This window comes from Haliaeetus albicilla, chromosome 28, assembly GCF_947461875.1.
Source record: "Haliaeetus albicilla chromosome 28, bHalAlb1.1, whole genome shotgun sequence".
Classification (NCBI taxonomy): domain Eukaryota; kingdom Metazoa; phylum Chordata; class Aves; order Accipitriformes; family Accipitridae; genus Haliaeetus; species Haliaeetus albicilla.
Window position 1 is genome coordinate 15,568,901 of NC_091510.1, and position 16,539 is coordinate 15,585,439.

The following is a 16,539-nucleotide window of genomic DNA, read 5'->3' on the forward strand; positions in this document are numbered from 1 at the left end:
CTCCTTGGCCAGTCTTGGGTGTAAGAAATGGTCCTGCCAGACAGATGTGGAGCCTGGCAGGTAACTTCTATGCATCAGGGACTTCCAGAGGGTGTTAGGGCAAATGAGCCACATTAGATGTAATGCCATCTATCTGGTTCCAGAAAGGAAGGATTTAACCATTATCAATCTGTGTAATCTCCCAGGGATATGTGTTTAGGATGTCTTAGTCCCTCAGATATTCCGAGTCTGGAAGATTTCCAATTGCCAAATGCTCTTTCTACCCCTTCAATGAGCTGAGACTTCTTACAACCATGGAAAAGCATATAAACACCGGAATAAAAATCCTCAGCCCACCTATGAGGCTGGATACCATGACCCCCATCAGCTCAGGTCTGTAGCACATGGAGGACCATGGAGCACGAGGAAGGGCCATGGAACTTGCCCAAGGTGGTGGCCAAGCTCTTTCTGTGGCAGCCCTTGCAAGATGTTCCCTCTCAGGGCATGAGGCACATCTGGCCGGGCCTGACGAGCCCCCACACCAAGTGCTGGCAATGCCATGGAGAAGGATGGGTCGTGGAGGACCACAGGGATGCTGGCACTAAGGCCCTCCAGTAAGAGCCAGGCCTTGCCGCTCTCACAAGGAAAACATTGTTTTGATTCGGCAGAGGTGACATCCCGTTCTCTCTGGAGCTGCCTCCCAAGATTTGCCTGCCTGAAGTATCAGGGTTGGGCATATTTTTTAACAAACTGAGCAATTACATGGACTACAGGAAACGCGGATGCTGCCAGCCAGCTCACACATTTTGCAAACAAAGAGTGAAGCTTCCCGATGCATTATTTATAACCTGCAGGCTGTAATGAGAGGCTGCTCAGTCTGGGGAGTGAAAGACATGGAGAAATCCAGTAAGAGACCTGGACAGATGAGTTCAGGTGGAGATTCATGAGGCGGCGAGAGAGGGGAAAAGAGAAGGAGTGGTGGCTAAGGAAGCTTTAAGGCTTCCTTAAGTTTAGTTGTGTGATGGCTGAGAAAGGAAAAGAAGTGCTTTAGCAAGTTCTCAGCACGGTCCCAACAGAGGTTTTACTTCCTTCCCCCAAATGATCTGGACCAAAATCAACTTTCTGTTAGCCACAGCATCCCTTGCTCCTTCCACTCTCGTATCCCCGATACTCATTGACAGCCACTATTTCTACCTTTACGCCTCCATTTCTGAGCAATGCCTACCCTCGAATACATGTGTTCTAGTGACTTTAGCAGCGCCGCGGTGTCTCTGCCCTCCCTGTAGCAGCTGGTTTCACATCCTGCACAAGCAGGTCAGGTTCCTCTGTTTTGTTGCCTAGGTGCCTGGTGTTTGTATGTGCAAACATTTCCATTGTTCCTTTGCGATCACAGCTGAGCTTGGGCAGCAAAAACTCAGTTGACATGGAAAACTGTTAATTTAGTTCCCAAGTATGAGATGTGATTGATGAGGGTAGATAATCCTGATAGCAAAAAAAGGTGCCGGTTTGCCTTGTTACCATCTTAGGGATAAGTAGTTTCCTACGCTTACAGGCGGCGGCCGGCAGTCTCGCTTCTGGAATTCACAAATATAGAGAAATCCAATGTACATACTGACAAGGCTCAGCTGGGGGAGGCCGGGCGGACAGGAACATAACCTTATATCCGATCACTCCAATTTCAGGCTTCAGGGCCATGAACGGAGCAGCTTGGGGAGTTGTATTTCTGCGAGCATGTGTGTGTGTGTGTTCAGTGCTGCATCACCGCTCTGTTACAACCGCTTAAAAATCTTCCAGAGGCTGAAGTCTGCCAATTTACACTTAGCTCAACAGAAACGGCAGCCTAAGCAGGTCCATTCTGGTCTGTCTTTATTCCTTTCTCATCTCAAGGGATGAGCAACAAAATGAAGAGTCCTCTCTTTTGTATCCTATCACTAGTAAAACTCTGCGCTCACCAGGCTATTTTTTTATGCTAGTGCTTGTTTTGCAGCTACGCGATGTTTGTGGGAGAGGCCTCGGGCACACCTGCACCTTGATACAGGGTAGGGAAAGCACGGCACCAAGCAGTGCACGTTTTCCTTCCGTGCCAGCCAACGGGCTTCATTTTTGTCATGGAAAAACCAGCAGTGGAGACCAGGAAGCAAAAACCTGACTTGCCCGGACTTTCACCCTCTGGGCTCCAGCCCACATTGTAAAATATGAATTACTCAGCTGTGGCAGGTCCCCCTCCCCCACACCCACAGTACCATCAGTTCAAAGATGAGGCGCCTTCCTCACCGGAGTGACTCTGTAATGCTATTTTGGGGCAAAAAGCAGCAGATCAGGTTTGTCTCTCCCACGGACTTCGAAGCAGCGTGTCTACAAATGGACCCTGCTTTTTATTAAAAGGAGTGCAAAACTATACACTTTTTGCTGTGAGAACTCATTTTCCGTTCTTGTGTTCAGAGGGAACACAAGTAGCAGCTGTATGTATGGTTGATGTGATGCACTGTTATTTGTATAAGGAGCTGGAGCTAAGGGAATTATACTTACTGTTTGTTTGTAGATAGGAAAGATTATTTAAAATTGCTCCCCTATTGTAATCAAGCCAATCACCTTTGACATCAGAAATGACGACAGGAGCTTGCTGAAAAGGTTTGGATTTGCACACATACGTGACTTAAATCTAATCCCGGTGAAAAGCTATCATCTTGCTGCCTTACATGTGAATTTAAAGCCTTAACAGGCTTACCTCAGGCCCATAAGCAAACAATGCCTCCCTCTCAGCAGGCTTAATATGCTCTTTATGACTAAGATATCAAAGGACAGTCCTCTGGCGGGGCTCAGGGCTCTCCGGTGAGCCGACCCGGGACGGCCCTGAGACGGGAGACGGGCTGCTCGTCCCGGCGGAGACGAGAGCCCGAGCCCTCGGCAGCCCGACACTGGGAGCTACGCAAGCGGCTCTCCAACTTAATCTGAAAAACTAAGCGCTGCTCCTCAAAGCCAGCATCAAACGCACGCAAAGCCTTACACAAACGGCACTCGAAGGAGTTACGTGGATAACCAGGGGCGCGGAGAGAGTGCAAGGAGAGGCTGGCCTGGGCTCTGCAGCCGCCTGGGGCTGTAAACCGGGGGGTCCGCTCCCTCTTGGCAACCCCCCGGGGAAGGCGGCACGCTGGTCCTGACGGCGCTGTTGGAAAAGCAAGGAAACCGCTGTCCTTGGGAGCTCTGGGAAACCCTGGAAAGGTGCACCCTGGGGACTCATACCAGACAACAACGCTGCTCTTAAAAAAAACCCTCCTTTCATCTCTAGAGGGTTGCCGTATTGCATTGGCAATAGTGCGGCAGAGAAAAAAGAGCTGGAAGGATCTTTCCAGCAAAGAAACTCCCAAGGCCAAATGTTTGTTTCTTACTCGTGGCAGGCTTTTTTGCCTGCAATTTAATTTTCAGTTGTTTTTTGTTGTTTTTTGTTTTTTTTAAACCTCATTCAAAAGTAAACATTTTCATGGCTGTTGATATAAAAAAAACAAACCTACTTTTTGTTTATGCTCGGAGACTTATACAACTTTCATGACCATCACAACTAACTTTTGCTTCAGAAGGAGAGTAAACAAAACAACTGACATTTATTAGGGTGAGCTTGAAAGTGGCTTTAATAAAAGTGACTTTGAGATAAGCTTAAGGCATTGGTATAAATACCAATGATGCAACTGAATAAAAAATAAAGCAATACGGGATTTTTGCTTATTTTATTCTTCTCCCTGAAGAGAACTTGCATGAATACAGTGCTCTTCTATACCAAGCTACAGATATGACATTTATCAGATGTAATAATTGTTTCCTCTTACCATATGCAAATAATCCCAACACAGCTGAGGCTCTAAGGACCAGAACACCATTTTTAACCTGTGTTTTAGTAGATGAATCAGTGTAACTGCACGGCAGCAAAGGTAAATTTTTACTGGAACGAGAAGTTTTAGCTTTATTTGATTCTGTTTTAAAAGTACATACTTATGTGTTTTTCACAGTGTGACACAAACCTATTAAAATTGTTTTCCACAGACTATGGAAGCTGTCCTTTTCACACAAAAAATGGGCAAAAGCAACTTAAATTGGCGCTATATCCACTAGCTACAAGAACAAAACAAAACAAAACAAGAGTAATTTGTTGAAGATTGGCTCAAGAAGTGACAGGCAGATTAGAAAAACCATATTGCAGACAAGGAGGTATTTTCTAGATGGCAGCAGGATAGAACTTACTTAAATTAAAAACTAGCTAAGCATAAGCCGGAGTCCAGGATCAAGTGGGAGCAGAAAAAGGAGAGTCTTGGTCTACCAGGTTCATATTATATTTTAGTCAGGCCAAGATGAACTGAAGGTGAAAATGCAACGACTGACTGAGGAGATGGATAACTGTGAATATGAGATCAGTACAAAACCAGATCTAGCCAATATTCAAATACCCTTTAGAGAGTGTCACACAGCCCAGCTGCAGCCCCCATGTCTGTCCTTAGGCCAGGACCTCTACCAGGTCCCCACTAACCCCTCGGTCCCAGACCTCCTGCGGACCCCAGGCTCCTCGAGACACCGGGTCACTCGGGTCCTCGGGCAAGGAGGTAATACCGACTCACATGTGCGGAAGGGTTCCTCTGAGGGTCAAGTTCTCTTTCAGATTTCGTAGGTAGCACTTCAGCTGCTGGTAAAAGTTGCTGAGGCCCCAGTAAAGGAAGCACATGAATGCCGTGCTTTGAAATCCCCGCTTCTTTGTTTGCATCGTATATGTAATTGAGTGTCGTGTTGGACCAGTCCTTAAATTCTAGGAAACTTGGTTTCCCTGAATAACGCAGCTTCCTTTACTCTCCTCTTTTTCAGGGTTGTCCTTTCAATGAAGAGTTTTGGGGGCACAAGATTTCAGGTGCAGCAGCCTGTAGTGAAGACACACACACACACTCCCACATACACCCCCCCTCCCCAGCACTTTAATCACAAATTTGGGTTTCCTTCTGATAGTAACAGCACAGGAGAAAATAACGCTTTGTTTGGTAAGTAGCAAAAAGTAGCACAAGGGTAGAAAGGTCTAGGGGAAAAAAAAAAAACCACAATCCCTTTTTTGAATATTGTTATAAGACAATTTGAACTCCCAGCAATTTTGAAGTGGGATTTTCCTCCTTGTGAGAACGAACTCTAACATGTAGAGTCTTGTGCAGAGAGTCCTTGAAATTTTTTGGCTCTCTGGATACTTTTGCATTAGGGTAAAGGGAAAACCTTGAGGAAAAGCTTCTGAACACCTGCAGAAAGCTTAAGGACATATAGTGACTTGGAGACAGGTTCCTCCTACCTGGCTCCCTCCACGCCCCACACATCGCCAGCAGTGCTAACTTACTTGACCCGCGCAGTTGTAAACGACAATTAAAACGAGCTCTTCTTTCGCAAGGGCTGGGAACGCACTTGCTCTGCAGAGTGGTTATGCCGACGGCAATCGTCTCGCAGTGCCTCCCCAGGACCCTCTGCCACAGAAGGGCAGACAGACAAATTCGGTGCGGAGCGGGAGGCCCACTGAGCTGGGAGGCGAAGGGATGCTCCCGGGCGCGGCGCTACCACAGTCTGCCTGCGGCACAGCCTGCACCGCGGAGAGCCCGTACGGCAAAGGTTGAGGCACCCACAGTGCCCAGGGCTTGGTTTCTCCTCCCCATTTTTTAAATTTTTTTTTTTTAAATCTCAAGGGAACACAAGTGACTCCTATCCCTCGCTAATGGATACATTGTACTGGAATACAATAATCTGTTTTCTTGCTTCTTCGCATCGTGCTGCCGTTCCCTGGGTGGGAACAGAAGAAGTGGTCCTCTTTACCACAAACAAAGCAGCTTTTAAAACAATTTAAAAAGAGATCGCAATTAAAAAACAATTAAGAAAGAACTCGTCTGTTCTTCTTTAAAGCCTGGGCTAATATCACTGAAAGGAGATCTGGACACAGCTCTGGGAATCTTTTCAGCAGAAATACTTTCTAGGATGTTAAAAAAGAACAGCCCAAAATGTGAAGTGTTTGTTGGCTTTTTTTTTTCCAAAGGGCTCGACTCATGATGAAAACACTCTGAAAGGAAATCTGCAACTCCCCTACTCGGCTTTCCAATTCTAGTCAGCTTTGTTCCATACAACACAATTACTTCTTGCTGTTCATATCACAGTAATTTTGGCTAACAGATGTAGGCTCTAAAGTGAAGCAAGGTCAGACAAAGCTACCTGCAGACAGCACAATCATGTCTTCAGAGATCTTGACCCTGACATAGATTTGCAGGCTTAAATAGTCACTTGAGCATTTATTTCGCTCAGCCTTTAGCCAGGGGCAGTTTTTAGCTGGATGTAGTGCTTGCTTTCCAAGGCATGCAGTTGTAAAATGCACAGTTGAGCTAGTAGTTTGTGCTCCCTAGAAACTGAACATCTCCTTTTGTGGCAGCACACAAGACGCTTCAGTAATATTCAAAGCAGCAAAAAATCAGCAGGAAATTCATGCTTATGTTTCCCTCATCACTGACCCTCAGCAACCAAACCTGTCCCTGCTCATTTTTTGTACCACTATTTCTACTCTGTTGTGAGCTACTGCATTCTAGGACCACTCATCATGCCCCGCATCCGTCCTTGGTGAGCTGCTGTGCGTCTCTCTCACAGCCACTGTCAGAGTTTTTTCCAGGTCTGCCGGGACAGCCGGTGCTAGCCACGGCGCTGCTATGAGCAGAATCCCCGCCGATGGCATCCCCGCCGATGGCATCCCTGCCGATGGCATCCCTGCCGATGGCATCCCCGCCGGGCTCGGCCGCGGCCAGGAGCCTGCACACTCGGATCAATGAACAGTTCAAATAAGGCAGTAGCACATGCCCTGCCAAAGCGCTGTAAACACACTCGTGGAAAGTACCTCTCCCAGCCAGTAAATTACATTACCTACCCACAGCCCTGGCTTCCAGGAGGGCAAGGGCGGGTGCTCAGTGGTCCCACAGGGGATGTGTGCTGCCTGGGTCTCCCCAAATGGGTCCTGTGGGGTGGGTGCCGGCACTGTGCCCTGAGCTGCACTGCCGTGGAAATAGTCACCTAGCCCTATAGCCACACATTGCACAAATGTGACGGATTGACATTTAAACCCCCTTTCTCTGAAGAGGCTGTTGTGAATATATAACGCATGACAGCCTGCCAGAAAACAGGACATATGTATCCGGATTGCAGACTAGCTGCGTGATCACACCAAAGCATGTCACCTTCTCCCTCATTCCCTCCTTTTTTCCTCCTGTCTCTGCGGTGCACCAGGCATGCCGGTGCTCTGTACCAGAAATGGCGATGCCCCTTTCACGGACCAATCTTCCCCCTTCCCTTTGCACTCTCTGGTGCCCCTCTGAAGAGCATTGTACTCCCAGCTGACAGGACTGGGAGAGGGCTGGAAATGGGATTTTCCTGCCCCAGACCCACAAACTTGACTGCCACGTGCACGTTCCGCCTCCTGCCTTAGGAGAGCTCGATCAAACCAGCAGCACAGGGAAGGAACAGAGACTTTCCTCCTGCAACATCACCAGAAGAAGGGCAGCAGAAATAGGAATCACACTCATTTCCTCCTCTCACACTTTCCTGAATAGAAAAACCACAAAAGAGTAGAGAACAAGCCACCAGCACCTCTATGCGTGCACTGGCATAGGCTGGCAGCTGGCTTACAGGCTAGTGCCTGTGCTTTGCTGAGTTCATGTGGATTTGCTGATTTATGGTGAACTTCAAGTTAAGAGCATAAACACAAGACGAGCCACCAGTCACCCTTTTAATGACTGACAAATCACACTCTCTTCCTTTTTTATCCCCTTGCCCCTTAACCCAAGATTAGTAGTAAAATGACATTCAGAAAGGCATTTAATTGGATGGCTTTATCTTAAAGATCACAGGAGATGGACAACCGCTAAATAAAAAGTTTGTGTCACTGTACAGGGATGGCTTTCAGAAAGAAGGGGAAACCCTCGTGAGGCAGACTCTTCCCCTGCAAGTTGCTATTTGTAGCCCGCTCTCCACGTGGTCTTGCAAGCCTGGAATTAAATGTTGTGAAAGACAGGCAGTGCTAAGCAACGGAGAGGACAACACACAGGCAGCCAGCCCCCAGGTTAGAACAGACTTCGAGCTGTGAACTCAACCTTTCCAGCTTTCGAGGAGCTCTGAATTTCCTCACACAAAGATTAGTAACCAAGCATTCTTCTTAAAATGGCTTAAAGCTAGCAGTCGTGAAGGCCTTTGATGCCAAAACAGAGCTTTCCTTCCCATCCACAGCTGTGCATGCAAAAGATGATAAATTCAATTAGCTATTGTTTCTCCAACTGTTTGCTGGAACTAAGAGTGTGTTTTTAAAAAAACTCTGCAATTTAACAATGAAATAAAACCAGCCCCATTTTAATATTTGTATACATAAACTGAAAGCAAGAATTCATTTCCATTTGTGCATTGTTCCCTCCCTACTCCCATACCAATTAATGAATATGCATCAACTAGCTGAACGATCTGTTGTCCAAGGCTCTGGATTTTTGGCTTAGTGCTGATATGCTTGGCACCGATCGGACTAATTTAGAAGTTATTTGGATATTCTCGCTTGCCATTATTCCATTATTTTTTTAAAGTGAAATCCCAAACAATTAATAATGCTCCAAGGAGAGGCTCAATTGCTTTAAAAATCTGACCGAATAAGACAAAAACAGTGAGACTGTTGCACTCTGAAAAGAAGAGCTCACGATGCCCTTGCCCAGGCTTGTTTTCCCAGAAAGAAAGTGCAGATTGAAGCTGTTGAAGTGGAGGGTTCATTCCTCTTTGCCAGGTTCTTGGGCTCTCTGCTACCGCTGGGAGAGGGGATGTGGAAAGTACAAAGAAGGAAGCATCAGCTTTGCTATTTCAGCTCAAAGACCCTGGAGACCCAGAAAATTACTACAAATCAAACGGCTGTCCTGGAGGACAGAAGTAGAAGAAAACCACAGTGAAAAGGTTCCTTAGTAAGGACAAGCAGGAAGGTAGCCAAAAGCTGCAGAAGACTGGTGCTGATGGGTCCAGCGTTCACTGTTCCACAGCACCAATCCCCTGCAGAAGAAGAGCTGCAAAGCAGACGAAGGCTTCTCTGAGCTTGTGGGAGGGTGGAGGACATCCCTTTCCCTAGGGGGCTGGCCATGGAACTGTATTCCCACATCCCATCTCCAGGAGGATCCTGCACCTCACACGAGGTGATATATCTCCCAGTCCAGTCTTCTCTTGCCGGGATACAAGCAGACCTTCACTTATATTCTTGGCAGAGAGACCTGCTTCATAAACAAGAGTTTAAAAAGAAGCAGATGCTCTCCCCCTTCAGTGCGTAACAACCACAAACAGCATAATCAGGGGCTGATTACGAGACTGATTTCCACTCTGTAATTTCAGATGTGGAGCAGGTAATGGTGTGTACTGCACACCATGTGCCATAGCTTGCGTGCTGATCATTCCACGCCATAACCTCAGCTCCTGCAAGGCAAGGTTTTTTCAACAGCATTTCTCACTTCTGGGCAAGTTCTCTTAAGGCTGTGAGAGACAGAATAATGTCCTTATTCCACCTGCAACAAAATGCGTGTTCTGAACACGTAATCCATAGTCCACAGGCTGAGAAGATCAGAAACCCAGGAGGACTAGGCAATTTTGCAGGATCCATTGTGAAAATGTCAGCAACCGCACAGTTTGTTCCAATGGTAATAAGATCAAACAGGGTGTTTAAACATAGCGATTTAATCACCCAAATGATAACCCTCATTACATTGTGTAAACTGTGCCTTAAGTTACGCTATGGCAGGAACAGAAAGGGTATCAGAAAAGGAAGATAACCAAAGCTGTACTTTAAACACCATTCTGAGCAAAGAAATGCAAAAGCCAAGGAGCAGTTTCAATGCCCACTGTGCAAGCTGAGAGGTATGCAAAGATAAATAAATGCTACTTAGAAGGAAAAACTTTGGGGTTTTGTTATATTTTAAACATATAGCGCTTCGGTAGTTTAGGACCCATTCCACTGAGCTTTAGCTTCATTCTTCACTTACTTTCCAGTTGCAAAGGATTTTAGCAAGGTGGTATGTCCTTTAGCATCTCTGCTTTTTCCCCCATCGTGGCAGGAGCAGCATGTGATCTATGTTTCTGGCCTGTGATCTGGTTTCATCTTCTGCTTGTCCCTTCCACCAAAACCTGATATTCAGGCCATCTCTTACAGTCACTGCTTCTTTCTGCGTAAGTCCAAAGCTATCTCCCCTCATCCTACCAGATTTTCACCTCTTCCACACTGTTGACTGCTATTGCCTCCTCCTCTCTGGCAACTGTTCTGGAAACATTGTCATCCTTTCCTTTGACATCATGACCAGCACAAGCGTAAAAAATAATAAATATAAGAAGTATTGCTGCTACAACCATTTTTACTGTACTTCCTTCCTGACCCTGCAAGTCACCCCATTGATTTCACCTTCCACCACATCAAACACCAGCTTTCTGTCCTACCTCTCAAAACCCCCTGGGATACAATTCCTGTCACGTAGTCTCATTTAGAGAAGGTTAATGTCACTCCACCACCAGGAGCATCCTCAGTCACCTGAATCTCCATTTCACCCACAAGCCCATGTTTGCCCTCTCCCACTTCTCCCCTTAATGTCGGCAAAATCCCTTTCAGCATTCACGGAACCAACTTTCACCTACCCATCTCAAAGCTTACTTTCCCCACAAACTATCCAGAAGAAACAATCTGAGGAAGGATGGTCATGCAGCGAGCTGGCACTTCCACGCCCACGAGAGGAAAAGAGGGTTCACGCTGCCCCTCTTCCTGCTTCCTTTTGTTTTGCACGTCGCATGTACTTGAAGACCGAGACTGTGATTTTCTACCCATAACACTGCACAACAAGACCTCTGCCGTGACTGGCTTCAGGTAAGTACCATTAAGTGAAAATATTACTAGTAGTACATTTCCAGTAACGAGACTTATGAAAAAAATTCCCCTCGTCTTTTACTTTTGCTACCTTGACCTAATTCATATTAAGCATTTATATTTCCTTTAACTAGAGTTTGTGAAAGACTTCAGAATTTGGAATCACAACCAATGCTGCCATGCGCCAATGGTGTACACGTGTATGCTCATGTATATACACATAAAGACCCTCGATGTTTAGACTCGCAGATTCTCTTATTAAAAATAAGACCTGTTTTTAATAAAGATTTCTCATCAGAATTCACCAAGATCATGCATCGATTTTAATATTTATTTAAAACAACTGTGACCTTTTAGAGGCTCACTCAAGGGCTTATTACATTTTTCTACCCAAAATGAAATTGCTTTAATTTTAAGGGTTTATTGTTGTTATAAAGATGAGGAATGGCAGGGTACAGTCCATTGTAATACAGCAAAATGCAATAAATATGGTTTAGTGCAGGGGCTGACTGAAGTGACCCATCGATATACAGCACTGAATGAAAGCAAGTGTTTACAAACAGAAAGGATAACAACTAGCAGAAGTCTTCTGGTAAGCGAAAGACCCAGGGAAGGTGCGTTCCGAGTGTTGAACTTTCCTCTTTATCGCCCTCCAGAAAGCTAATGAGGGAGAGGAAGGGCAAAGGCTTTCATCTCCGGGTCTGCTGTGGCAGCAGTACGACAGGATGCACGTGCCACCAGTTTGAGCAAGCTTTATGGACATCCCGGTACCAGCACGGCCCAAGTGTGTTTGTATCGGTATCAGCCAATTAATGTACACACTGAGGTGTTTCATTAGGTTTACAAAAATGGTTTGTATATTATTTTTTTAAATTTCAATTTGATTTCCTCTTTCTTTCAAAATGCAGGATCCTAGGAGATCTGAGGCAGCCTGACAGAAAGGCAGCCAGGTTTCTGGCTGTGTTTTGGCAGAGGCTTGCTGACACATTTCTGCAAAACCTTTTAGTTTCCCTGCAACATTGCCGGGTGGCTCTAACAAACAGCCAGCTTCTTCCTTCCCTCGCTACTGTCCGGGGATACCCAGATCCCTATGGAAATACAGAGGGAACATATACTCATTTGAAAGCAGGGACTGTGATTCTTGCTGGCTACCAGCAAGGAGCCTTTTCAGGGGAGAAGGCTCTCGTGTCCCCGGAGAAGTCTTCGCCGTTGCGGGGAGCAGGCTGGCCCTTAGCGATACCTTGACCTCACCTCTGGCTCTCGCTGTCAGCACGGCAGCTGGAGCCTCCTCCAGCCAGAGGGAACACTTTCACCGCAGATTTCCAGGGCTGGAGAGCTGCAAGCATATCTGTTTACTGAATACTAATAATCTCCATGTGTTGTGCAGCTTGACTATCTAATGTCAGTACTCATTCAGCACAGTAGATAATAACTTCAAGAGAGCCACCCCTGCCAAATCTAACAATCAGAAATTCACCTCCTCTTCCGTATTACAAGCACAATCCCATATTTAAAAAATCTCATCTGTCTATTAGGATATTTAGCGCATTCTGTATTCATTCCCATGGCTACTGAGCACTCACTTAACAAAGCATTTGTCTGTAAAGGGGTAAAGAGATATCTATTTAATTCTGACCTTTAAAGAAAAGGGGAAAATGCTTAAGTGGCAGACTGGATTGCAAACAGGACAGAGAGCCTTTGCCCTTTGGACCACCGTCTCAAATGAGTAGCTTGCGGAGGTCTTTGGTGAACTCAATCAAATCTGCCACAGACAGTTGTCTGGACTGCATCAGGCAGATCGCAGTAGCTGTGAAAGGGCTGTAATTCATCTCTCGCTGGCTCCTTCCCGGGGAAGGACTGCTCCAAGCTGAGCTGCGGCTGTTTGGCTTCGCAGGGCTGCACCTCTATTGCAAGGGGGCTGAGAATGTATCAGCCTCTGAAAAAATGCAGATCTGGGGCTTTTGCACTTATTTGCCAGAGCTCAGCCTAGGGGTCAAACAAGATCAGAAAGAGAGCCTATGTGAAGGACATAGCAATAAACAAGTTATTGCCAGAATTGTTAATGCCTTCTTCCATTTCAAAGCATGAAGCTTAATTTCCTCCTTACACCTATGATAGAATTTTGCAGTGTTCAGCACTCTATGGGGACTGTTGATGTATAAATAACTAATTAGATAAGGCTCCATTTATCTGAGAAAGCCACAGTCTTCTGAAGGCAGGCTCACAGCAGAGCAGAGACTGCAGAAGTTGTATAATGCGCTCCTGGCTTTTGAAGAAAAGCCAGGCCAAGTCCTGTATCGCTTTGTTGACTGAAGGCATACTTTTCCAGAAAAATCAAAGCTTAAGTTGGATTCCCGAGTCTGTGTTTAAGCTTCAGAAGTGCAGCTGGATTTTCAACCTACCAACACCCTTTAAGTCAGCGTATGTTCCAAGTATGCTGGAAGTCAGACCAGTTATGTAGGAGCCAAGGTCTGGCAGCATGGCCAAGATGTCCAGAATGCTCTTCAGTGTTTCAGAGGCATGCAGGAGGCCTTAGGTAAAAACCCCAGCCAAGACACGGGCAACCATCATGTTTTTCTTCCCTTCCCTAATACAAGAAGCATTTCAGTGAAAACAGTGCTCTGACTTTCTCGTGCCCTTGTTGCCCTGAGGACTGTCCGTCTCTGCTGGTGATTTGGGTTTTCTCTCTGTTTTAGACTTGGTTAAGTTTTACACTTGGCCCTGGGACTTTAAGTACAGAGGGTGGGAAAGGGAAGAGATGGAAAAGCATTAGCCAAAGTAAAGAACTACAAGACAACTCTGGCAGCTGCCAAGCAAGATTAGCCATATATTTATCCGTCAGAGAGGGGTTTTTTTCCTCTCAAAACCCCAAACCAGACTTGAGAAAGCCTACCTCAAATTGTATGTCCTCCCTGTTGTCAGAAAACATTACACTGAGTAAGGGGAGAAAATTCCCCTACCCCCAAGAAGGTATTTCTTACTGAGAAAAAAATTGCTCTGATCATTTTTGTGGATTGAAGGTTGACAAGGCAGCAGCAGAGTCTCTGTTCTTTAAAGACAGGTCAATGACAACAGGAATACCTGAAATCAAGGACACTTTCTGTCGGTCTCAGTCCTCAGCGATGAACACAGATCAGATGGTATTAGACCCCAAGGATGTCTACCAGAGAGGTTTTTAAAAGGATCCAGAGGTGGGAAAGTGTCTCCAGGCAACCTCGAAAGACCACTTTTCATGCTGGAATCAGTGGGTTTAGGAAAGATGGGACACCTTTCTGCAAAGGGCAAGCAGCAGAGAGACATCCTGCAACTGCAGTACAAAAAGCCTGTGCTGTCAGAGCTTGCTCTAAGCAACTGTCCAGGATCAGGGCCTTATGGGTGAGAGCTTTAGAGATGAACAGATGAAAATCTCTCTGGTCAGTCTCAATTTATTCTGGATAAGAATGTTATCTCTGCTGGATTTACTTTTTTCTGTATAGGCACCGAACATTTACTCAGCAACGATGTCCCCGTGTGTCTGGTGTACTGCAGTGACTGTTGACACACTACCTTCTCATATCCCTTGACTATTTCCTACAGATTTTTTTATTTTATAATACCATGCTACCATGATGAGAGTGTCCCATCCCTTGCATTTCCTGTTTTGCATCACTGCAGGGTCTCTTGTCATCAAGGCAAAGAACAAGGAAGTTAAAAGCCAAAGAAATGAGAACCAAGTCTGTCACGGCAGAATAAAAATAAATTACGACTGGAGTTGAACACAGTTGGGCTGCAGACTCTGCACTGGTAGCTGTCGCAGGGGAGTCTGCAGGGACCCCACGTGTCCAGAGGGTTAAGGTGAAAATATGGAGATAAAGTTTGGGCCAAGAAGGCAGGTCCACCCTACAATAATCTGCAACTTGAAGTGTGTGCAATAGTTAAAATGGGCCAGGATCCGATGGTGTGTTATTCCTGGCACTCCTCAGAAGAACAAACGAGAATACCCATGCTTTGCAGAAGGTGGGCTGGTGGGTAGATGGGTTTCACACCGGGACTGCAACTGTTCTGTTCCCTTCACTGCACAGAGGTGCACGTGATGGGATGGGGAGCGTGTTGCCAACGTTGTGCTGGCTTAGGGCTAGCGTTGGGCCTGATGGAGGAGACAGATGGGCTGGGAGAACAGGCCGTGGCGCGGAGCACCAGTTTGGCAGCAGTCACTGGAGCTCGGTGAATGCAGAGAGCCAGCCTCTGGTGTTCACAGAAGGTGCTGCAATGACTGCACTGGCAAGAGGCACCCCTCTCCTTAGCAAGAGATGAAACTCAGGGCAGACACCAGCAAAGCACTGGTGGCTGCTGGCAAGTATCCTTTAAGCCTGTCTGGAAAGAGTTCTACTGGGCATGAAGGGGGTGGGTTTGTCTGTCCTTTCAGCCCTTATCTTCTTCATTCAGTCTGCTAGAAAGGTTGACAAGCTGTTCAAATGACCTTGGCAGCTCTGTGACACAGGTGCCATTACTGGACTGAGACCAACAACTGATTTCAAATAGTCCAAGTAGCCCTACAGTTAAAGAACTTCCAATTTCACCAGTACAGACACAGCAAACAGAGCCTGATGACACATTGCATGAAGCTCTTTCATCCAGCAAGTTTATCCAGACAATGGACATGAGTTGCAACAAAAGAAATCCCAATTAGATTTTAGGAAAAAAAATCACCACCAGGATGAACAAACACTGGACGAGGTGTCCAGAGAGGCTGTGCAGTTTCCATCCTTGAAGATATTCAAAACCCAACCAAACACAGCCCTGAGCAATGTGATCTAAGTTAGCCCAGCTCTGAGCAGGGGACTGGCTCAGATGATCTCCTGTGGTCCCATCCAACCTAAATTATTCTGTGATTCTGTAATTCTTCTATAATTTCTTAAAGACTCATGATAATATTACCCAGGCTTAAAGCAGACAGCTTGGGTGTCTTGGGGCTTTCCTGTACTCCTTTTGATAGACTCAGCATTAGAGAACACTTATCCAGCCCAAAGGCAGTTATGTGATGAGAAGGTCCTAAAAAGCTATTTTCTTTTGAAAGGTTGAAAGATGATGTCAGATAAAGTGAATTTTGGCATTTTTATATAGACCTCTTAAACAGAGGTGGCTGTTGTCAGAATCCATCCAGGCAGGTCTCCCCCTTGCTCGGCTGTACAGCCCCAGAGAACGAGAAAGGCAAATCACAGCCTGGGAGAGGCACCACGAATGATGCCAAATCAGCATGGCAGTGGAGCAGCTCAACCAGCCCCCACGGAGGATCCCCCCGTGGGGATGGGGGCTGTGGGTCGAGGGGGGGCAGGCGGTAGAGTGGCAGCCTCCTCCCCTCCTTCCCTTCAGAGGCCAGGGCAGATGGAGTGCATCACTGCGCTCCACGTTTCTGCAGGGACAGGGGAAGGGTACTATGCCATGAATAAGTAGATGCAGGACACCGTAACAGCAGCAGAAATGCAGAGTTCACAGCTGTGTTGAATCTTTTGTATTGTTCTTTCCAAACCAAGTTCAGTTCGTATTGCTTTTAATATCTCAGAGACAAGATCTGAGTACACTGGGAATGGCTGAATAAAAACCATCAGCTCCATGCAACTGCAGTAAAACAAATACAAGTTATGCCAGGTGGGAGAATCAAGAATTATCAT